The 7694-nt window shown below is 42.3% G+C and overlaps 1 pseudogene; it reads right to left on the bottom strand.

Moving 5' to 3' along the window:
* Positions 1-4239: 4239 nt before the first annotated feature.
* On the bottom strand, positions 4240-5522 carry LOC131914309 (large ribosomal subunit protein uL18-like; annotated as a pseudogene).
* Between the last annotated feature and the right edge of the window lie 2172 nt (positions 5523-7694).

Raw genomic sequence — 7694 nt, forward strand, 5'->3', positions numbered from 1 at the left:
ATCCACAAACTCAGAGAGAGTCGGTAACAAGGAGGGCCCAAGGAGGGACGAATGGATCTCCCTGAGAAGGGGAAATAGAAGAGATCTCCTGGGTGGACTGGGAGTGTGTGAGGATGGGAACTTAGTAAAGTAAAGAATAACCAAAGAATCCACAAACTCAGAGAGAGTCGGTAACAAGGAGGGCCCAAGGAGGGACGAATGGATCTCCCTGAGAAGGGGAAATAGAAGAGATCTCCTGGGTGGACTGGGAGTGTGTGGGGATGGGAACTTAAGGGATCAGGTTGGAGGGTGAGTGGAGGAGAGTACTGAAAGAGATGATTGGAAATGGGGGGAATCTTAGGGACAGATAGAAACCTGATGTAAGGGAAATTCCCAGGAATCTACAAAGGTGACCCCAGCTAAGACTCCTAGCAATAGTGGATACATAGCCTGAACTGGCCATCTCCTGTGATCATCTTGGTGACTACCCCAGTTGTCATCAGAGAGCCTTCATCCAGTAACTGATGGAAACAGATGCAGAGACCTCCAGCCAAACATTAGGCCAAGCTCAGGGAATCCTGCTAAAGAGAGGGAGTAAAGATTGTAGAAGCCAGAGGGGTCAACAGTACCACAAGAAAACCCACAGAAACAACTCACCTGGCTCATAGGAACTTAGAGAGTCTGAACCAACAACCAGAGAGCCTGAATGGGACCAACCTAAGCTCTTTGCATATATGTGACAGTTGTGTAGCTTGGTCTACTTGTGGAACTCCTGACAATGGGAGACGAGGCTGTCCCTAATGCTTTGGCTGGCTCTTGGGAACCTATTCTTCATACTGAACTGTCTTGCCCAGCCTAAATACAAGAAGAAATGTTTAGTCATATTGCAACTTGATATGCCATATTTTGTTGATATCCACGGCAGGCCTGCCCCTTTCTGAACAGAAACAGAAGAGTGGATGGGGGGAAGGTGGAGGTAAGGTGAGGGGACAGGATGGGAGGAGAGGAGGGAGCAAAACTTCAGTCAGGATGTAAAATAAATTAATTAATTAATTAATTAAAAAATAAGTAGAGTATAAAGTTTTTCAAAATGTATACTCAAAATCTAACATAAAATGCTACTTTTGGCCTTTCCTGATGTCCACATGTAAATGAGCCTCTCTGAATAACCCCTTACTCAAAGATGGTGCCTCTGATCATCGTCCTACACTGAGAGTGTTCACAATTTCTCTTATCTCTTGGCTTGTACTGGAAACTCCATCAGGGAACCAATTTTGACTCCTCATAATACCTAAAATTATGTTTTATACAGCAGAGACACTAAGTCTGTAGAATATGATTCATTCAGTATACATTCAGTCTTGTATTTGTGGGGGTGTTTTTGCTTTAGATGGGAAATGTTTTTATTTTCTTTCCTTTTTATTTAAAAAAATTACATAAATAGGTATTTTTTCATATTCTTTCTCTTCTCCTAACTGCTCCCAGATCACTCTCTCTCCACCCATCCTCAGCTGTAATGTTTGGTTTGTTTTTAATGCAGGTTTTCTCCAAGATTTTTCCTTGTCTTATAAACACAGTAGTGCCTGTTTATTTTTCTCTTACAATAGAATGCTACTCCTATCACTTCAAGCTAACATATTTTGGTTTATAATCTGAGGAGAAAATCAAAGGAGCTATTTTTAATATTATGAGCAAACACTGTAAACTCCCCAGCAGCCGCGTGTCTATAAAATTAATTTGGGGCATCCCTTTTTGACCTTAGACAATCCAGTAGGTCGAGTGCTTGAGAAGCCAAAACCACGATTAAGCTTGCTAGAAATGAAATGGCTGATGCCAAACTCTTGGAGATTATACCAGCCTTGACCCTCTCCTGTCCTTCCGAATGAAGCTCATTACTGAGAAATCATCATTCTGTGTTCATGAGCTTCAACATTTAATAAACCAGTGATCAGAATCCTGGGACATAATTAAACCTTTGATGAAAATGAATGACCATGGGACCAAAACCAAAGAGAACCCAGATGAGAGGGAAGAAGAGCAGGCAGGAAAGAGGTTTCTGTGGAGCCTCTGGACAGACATACTGAGCCTTTTATTTCTCATTTGGGCCATGATTTCTATCACGTCTGGTGATGGACAGCAAATATGTACTAAAACAAAAGAGAAATTTCAGTGGGCATGTAAGAAGCTTCCAAGGGGTTAGGAAAGGTCACTTCAGTGAAGTTGGGGGATGGAAGCTGATTTTGAACTTACTCATTGCCTTTCAGCTTTTCCTCACAAGAATAATTTAAGGGCAGTAAAAACCTAGAGAATAAAATATCTATGTAAACATTACTAGATTAAAAAAGGAATGGAATGAGGCTACCACATAGTATACAGTCAGGTAACCAATTCGCTGATGTGGTAAATAACTAGAAGATATAGTGAGAGACCATTAGGCCAGTGGCCCTGTCTCTCTACTACTGAGGTGGCTGTGAGGCCTTGAACACATCATCTCACATCTTAAGATTCTCAAGTCCTGATCTCTTTTTTAAATCATAAAGTTGTCATTTGTTTCTCAAGTTGCCTTAGCAGATCTGGGGTGAGACTAGAGATTCTGAATCTCCAAACAGCTCCTGGCTGGTCCACAGATCTCACCTGGAGAAGCATTTAGCTTCAGATCATCAATCTCAGAATCTCCCTTGCACTCCTAAAGTTCTGATTCCTGAGTCAGAAGATCCACCTCCCTGTGCACAGGCCTTGAGTTCCTGTTTCTAGCCTGGGCTAGCCTCTGCCAGAGATTCAGTCTGCCTCCCTTCCCAACATAACAGAGCCCCATCCCTGCAGCCTTTTGGCCCTTTCCTCATCATCTGGAAGGGATGGAAACTGGACAAACTGTTTGTCCTATTATCTAGCAGGGCACAGAGGTCACATTTACACAGGGATGGTTCATTGAGCATCATTTGGAAAACACACAAGAATTTAAAAAACTTCAGAAACCTTTGTTCGATTCTTGACATTTCTCCTCAGTGCTTTTTCCTACACATCTACACAGATACGTGTTTTATGGAAGTAGGAATTGCAACAAATAGATACGTGCTTGCTTCAAAATTATATTGTTTTCTCAATTCACAACACACTATAACAATGTGATTTTAATAACTTTATTATCTTCCATTATAAAAATACCCTTTATTTGTATAGCCGTTGTTGGATGTTTACAGTTTTTGCTAATATAGGGAAGTCAGGCCAGGAACTCCAAGCAGGAACCTGGAAGCAGGCGCTGAAGCAGAGACCATGGAGGAATACAGCTTACTGACTTCTCCATATTGCTCACCCTGCTTTCTCATACACCCCAGGACCACCAACCAGGGATGACACCACCCACAGTGAGGTGGGCCCCTCCATGTCAAACATCAGTCAAGAAAAAAATGCCCTAGAGGCTTGTGTACAGGCCAATCAGATTGAGCCATTTTCCCAGTCAAGGGGTCCCTCTTCTCAGATGAGTGTAGCTTGTGTCAAATTGACAAAAATAAATAAGCAAATAATTAATGCAGTGCATGCGTTTTTAAAATTTAATCACAAAAGTGATATATGTTTATTGAAACAACTTAAGCAAGTAGAGGTGAAAAAGGGAAATGAGTATTCCCTTTTCCTCCCCTTCTGCCTCCTCTTCCGATATATTTCCTCCTATGAATCTTCAGTGTTTTACTAATCTACAGGAAGCAGTATCTGTGTTTCTATTAGGTCTCTAGTGCTCGGTTCAGACCTAGGAAGGCCTTAATAAATACTTGTTGGGAAGAAATGGAAAACTGAAGATTTAATCACTTTTCAAGTAAAAAAAAAAGAGAGAATGTTATAAATTACCCATTCTCAAGTAATCTTTCATAACACCAGAAACTAAATGCTGCACACATTCCTCTGAAATTACTATGCTCATTTAGTATGTATCTCAAGCACTGTTCCAAGACAGAGCATATAGCTTTAATTCTTTTAAATGGCTATATAGTATTCCACACTATAAATATGCCATAATGGATTAGTTCCCATAAAGGTATATATAAAGTTATGAATCTTCGAAGTTACTAATGATATATTAAATATCCATGTATATCTTTATGTGCCCAGAGTTTTGGGTTTTGTTTATTTATGTATGATAGACCTTATAATTTGGCATGCTGACTCAAAGGAAACATATATATGTATGTATATGTATATATGTATGTATATTGGCCTGGCCAATAAGTTTATTGTCTTTATGAGAAAACTTCATAGAAAATGGCTTTAGCTTTCAGCAACCCATTCCTGAGCTCTGAGGAAGTATGCTTTCTTTTGAGCAACCCAATCTTTCTTCTGGTCAAGGGACATTTAGGGGCAGTTCCGTCTCTTCTTTACTTCTCTCTTGGGCTTCTTCTCATGGGCTGGATTCTCTTGGATGGCAGCATGAGCTCTCGTATGCATCTCTTCGATCATGTCTGGAGTCATGATGTTCTTTATGTACTGAGAGAACTGTTTCTTACAAGCATCTTTGTCTTCCTCCATTAGATAACACAGGTAGTCTGCTACATTCTGACCCATGCTGTGCTTCCAATGGACCTCTGCACTGGACTCCTTGCTTTCAGAATCCTACTCAGGGAATTTTTTTGGTACTGTGAGGGATAGACAAACCTCCACCACAGCTCCCTTCAGGGCCCCAAAAAACTATTGCCAGCTGTAGTTTGGCAAGACCTGCATCTAAATGGCAAGTGAAGTAACAGGCTGACCATCACATAGTATTCATCTCCAGTCAATGGCACTTGTCCTTCATAGATTTTGTCCATGCCAAACCTACTGAGAAGCCTGTGGGTCAGCAGCAGGTCAGTACAATAGGCTGCTGCATAATTTGTCAGGCCAATTTTCACACTGCATTTTGGCAGTTCATGTGATATGCTGCTCAGACTATCATATCCCCTTCTATACAGGCATATGCAATCTGGCTGTACAGGGTGGTTTTATGTGTCAACTTGACACAAGTTGGAGTCATCAGAGAAAGGAGTCTCAGTTGAGGAAATGCCTCCTTGAGATCCAGCTGTAAAATATATTCTCATTTAGTGATCAATGGGAGAGGGCCCAGCCCATGGTGGGTGGTGCCATCTCTGGGCTGCTGGTCCTGGGTTCTTCTATAAGAAGGTGAGCTGAGCAAGTCAGTAAGCAGCACCCCTCCACAGCCTCTTCATCAGCTCCTGCCTCTGGGAGCCTGCCCTGTTTGAGTTCCTGTTTTTAACTTCCTTCAGTGATGAATAGTACTGCTGAAGTGTAAGCCAAATAACCCTTTTTCTCCCCAACTTGCCTTTTGGTCATGGTGTTTTGTCACAGCAATAGAAAAATTAACTAAGACACCGGCAGATAATCTCTCTAATACATGAACTATCATCCTGTATTTGTGTGTTTTATTTATTTTAGTCCTGGATCACCAATTGTTTCCGATCACAGAAGTCAGTTTTACCCTCTCACTACCTTCTAAATCTCACTTGGTATCTCTTAAAGTAGGCTTTATTCTTGACAACTTTCACAAACTCCATTCTGCAGAACAGAAACCTACAATGAGGCTCCACACAGACCTGCAGGCCAGCAGTGCTGGGGGTGGGGGTGGGGGTGGGGGTGGGGATAAAGACAGGGGTGTTGTATGCATGCACCATATCAGGAAAGGTATATTTTTAATATATAATACTAAATAATTTTCTTGAAGTGCTGGGCTAATTTATATTTAAACAAACTGTGTGTAAAAGTGCCCATCTCAGGGCTGGAGAGGTGGCTCAGCCGTTAAGAGCACTTGCTGTTCTTTCAGAGGACCCGTTTGGTTCCCAGCACCCATGCCAGATGCTTCACAACCACCTGTAACTCCAGTTCCAGAAAACCTGACACTTGCTTCTGAACTCCATGGGCACACATTCCACACACATGTTCCCCCCAACAAACATACACACATACACATAATTTTTTTTAAAGTGCCCATATCCCCACACCCTTCCTATTATATCAGCCCTTTACAATTTTACAATCTGGTGAATGAAAACAGAAAACCATAGTGCTTTAATTTACGCTTTCCTTGTCTGCTAGTAAGGGTGATGTTTTTAGTTTATATTTTCTGTGAATCACAAGGAACTTGCTCTCAGTAGAATCTCTGGCTAAGAATGTAGATATCTTAAGGCTGTGTGAAGTTTAGCAGATTGCCTTCAGAGGTGATTAAACAACTCATCCTCCACAAGCAGCTCTGAAACATAGTTCACCAGAGTCGGTTATTGTGATTTTACCAAGGAACTACAGGTCTTTGCCAATTTGGAAGCCTCAGTGTGTGTGTGTGTGTGTGTGTGTGTGTGTGTGTGTGTGTGTGTGCGCGCGCGCGCGCGCGCGCGCGCGCGCATTTTTCACCTTCCTGTCAGAAAGCCAGATGCTTGTTGGGAGCTGTGTCCTGGAGGGAGGGCCAGCTGTGCAGAAAGAAAGGTTTGGGGCATCAAGTCCTTGGAAAAGGTAGCTGGGGGGTGAGAGGGAGGAGTCAAAAGGTATTTTCCAACCACCATCCCTGGCATAGAAAGTGCTTGTCTATGCCTAAGAGAATCAAACTGGCCCAGAGGATGAGCAGAAGCTCATGGTGGGGTCTGCTCCAGGAACTATGGCCAGGGTGCTGTGGGACTGTAGGGTGCAGGCATCAGAGCTTAGTTTCTACAATCACATGCTATTGACAGTTGAGATTTGAAGAAAACTGAAATGCAGTGTTGCTTCGTTATGCCTATAAACAGAGCTTCTGACTAGAGAGTGAGTTCCTACAGAATGAACTCTAATCAAGCAGACCGTGGATGGCATTCTTCCTTCCACTCATCAAGAAGAGTAAGGTGTGAGTCAATTGCCAGGCACACTGGCCATGATAAGTTGAAACAGAGAGTGTCCACAACTAGGTAGGTTGACCAGGAAAAATCATTCTGTAGAGACCAGGAGGTTACATGGTTGATTAAGTCACAAAAGGGAAAATGCTATGACCCCAGCTTTAGAGCTTCATGGGGCAAATCAGAAACCCTCACCAACATGTGCATGACCCTTACAGGTCCATAGGTGGCTCTTACTGAGACCTGGTGTTGAGTCTACAGGAGAGAGGTGTCCCAGACAAAATAGGAAGACTTGTTTCTCTTGAAAGGCTGTGGCTGGAGGATGACAGGGTAGTCACAGGCAGATGAGTGGAGAAATTCAGTTTTCTTCCCCAGAAGCTAGATACCTAGGGTAATTAACCTGAGAGCTTGTGTGACCTGTCAGCCCCAGGCAGTGAGGACTGAGGCTAGATGCTTTATGGAGGGCTTCTATGAGAGGAGCACTACACCCCTGAGAAATAGGGAGGACTGGAGGAGGGGGAGTTGGGAGATTTTTGCCAAAAACTTGGAGCTGAAAACCACAGATTTAGGTATTATACACATATACATACAAACACAAAGAACTTGAATAAAGGCTAGAGTTGTTTTAATTGAATGCATTCCATTACGTAATATTTATCAATTTGTATATTGGACCCTGAACATGGCAGTTGTTGAACATATAGTAATTGGGTTTAATCTAATGTGCCCATATAATACATATATTTTAATTTGCTAAATTATGTTAAGCTCTGAAGTTTGCCTTAGCTACACCCAGGGCCAGTGACAACCTTGCTCCCTAAATGCTTCCTTCTCTGTCTCTGCAGCTATTCACTCCATTAAGAAAATACTCTTTGT

The sequence above is a fragment of the Peromyscus eremicus genome, chromosome 7, assembly GCF_949786415.1.
Source record: "Peromyscus eremicus chromosome 7, PerEre_H2_v1, whole genome shotgun sequence".
In the NCBI taxonomy this organism is placed as follows: domain Eukaryota; kingdom Metazoa; phylum Chordata; class Mammalia; order Rodentia; family Cricetidae; genus Peromyscus; species Peromyscus eremicus.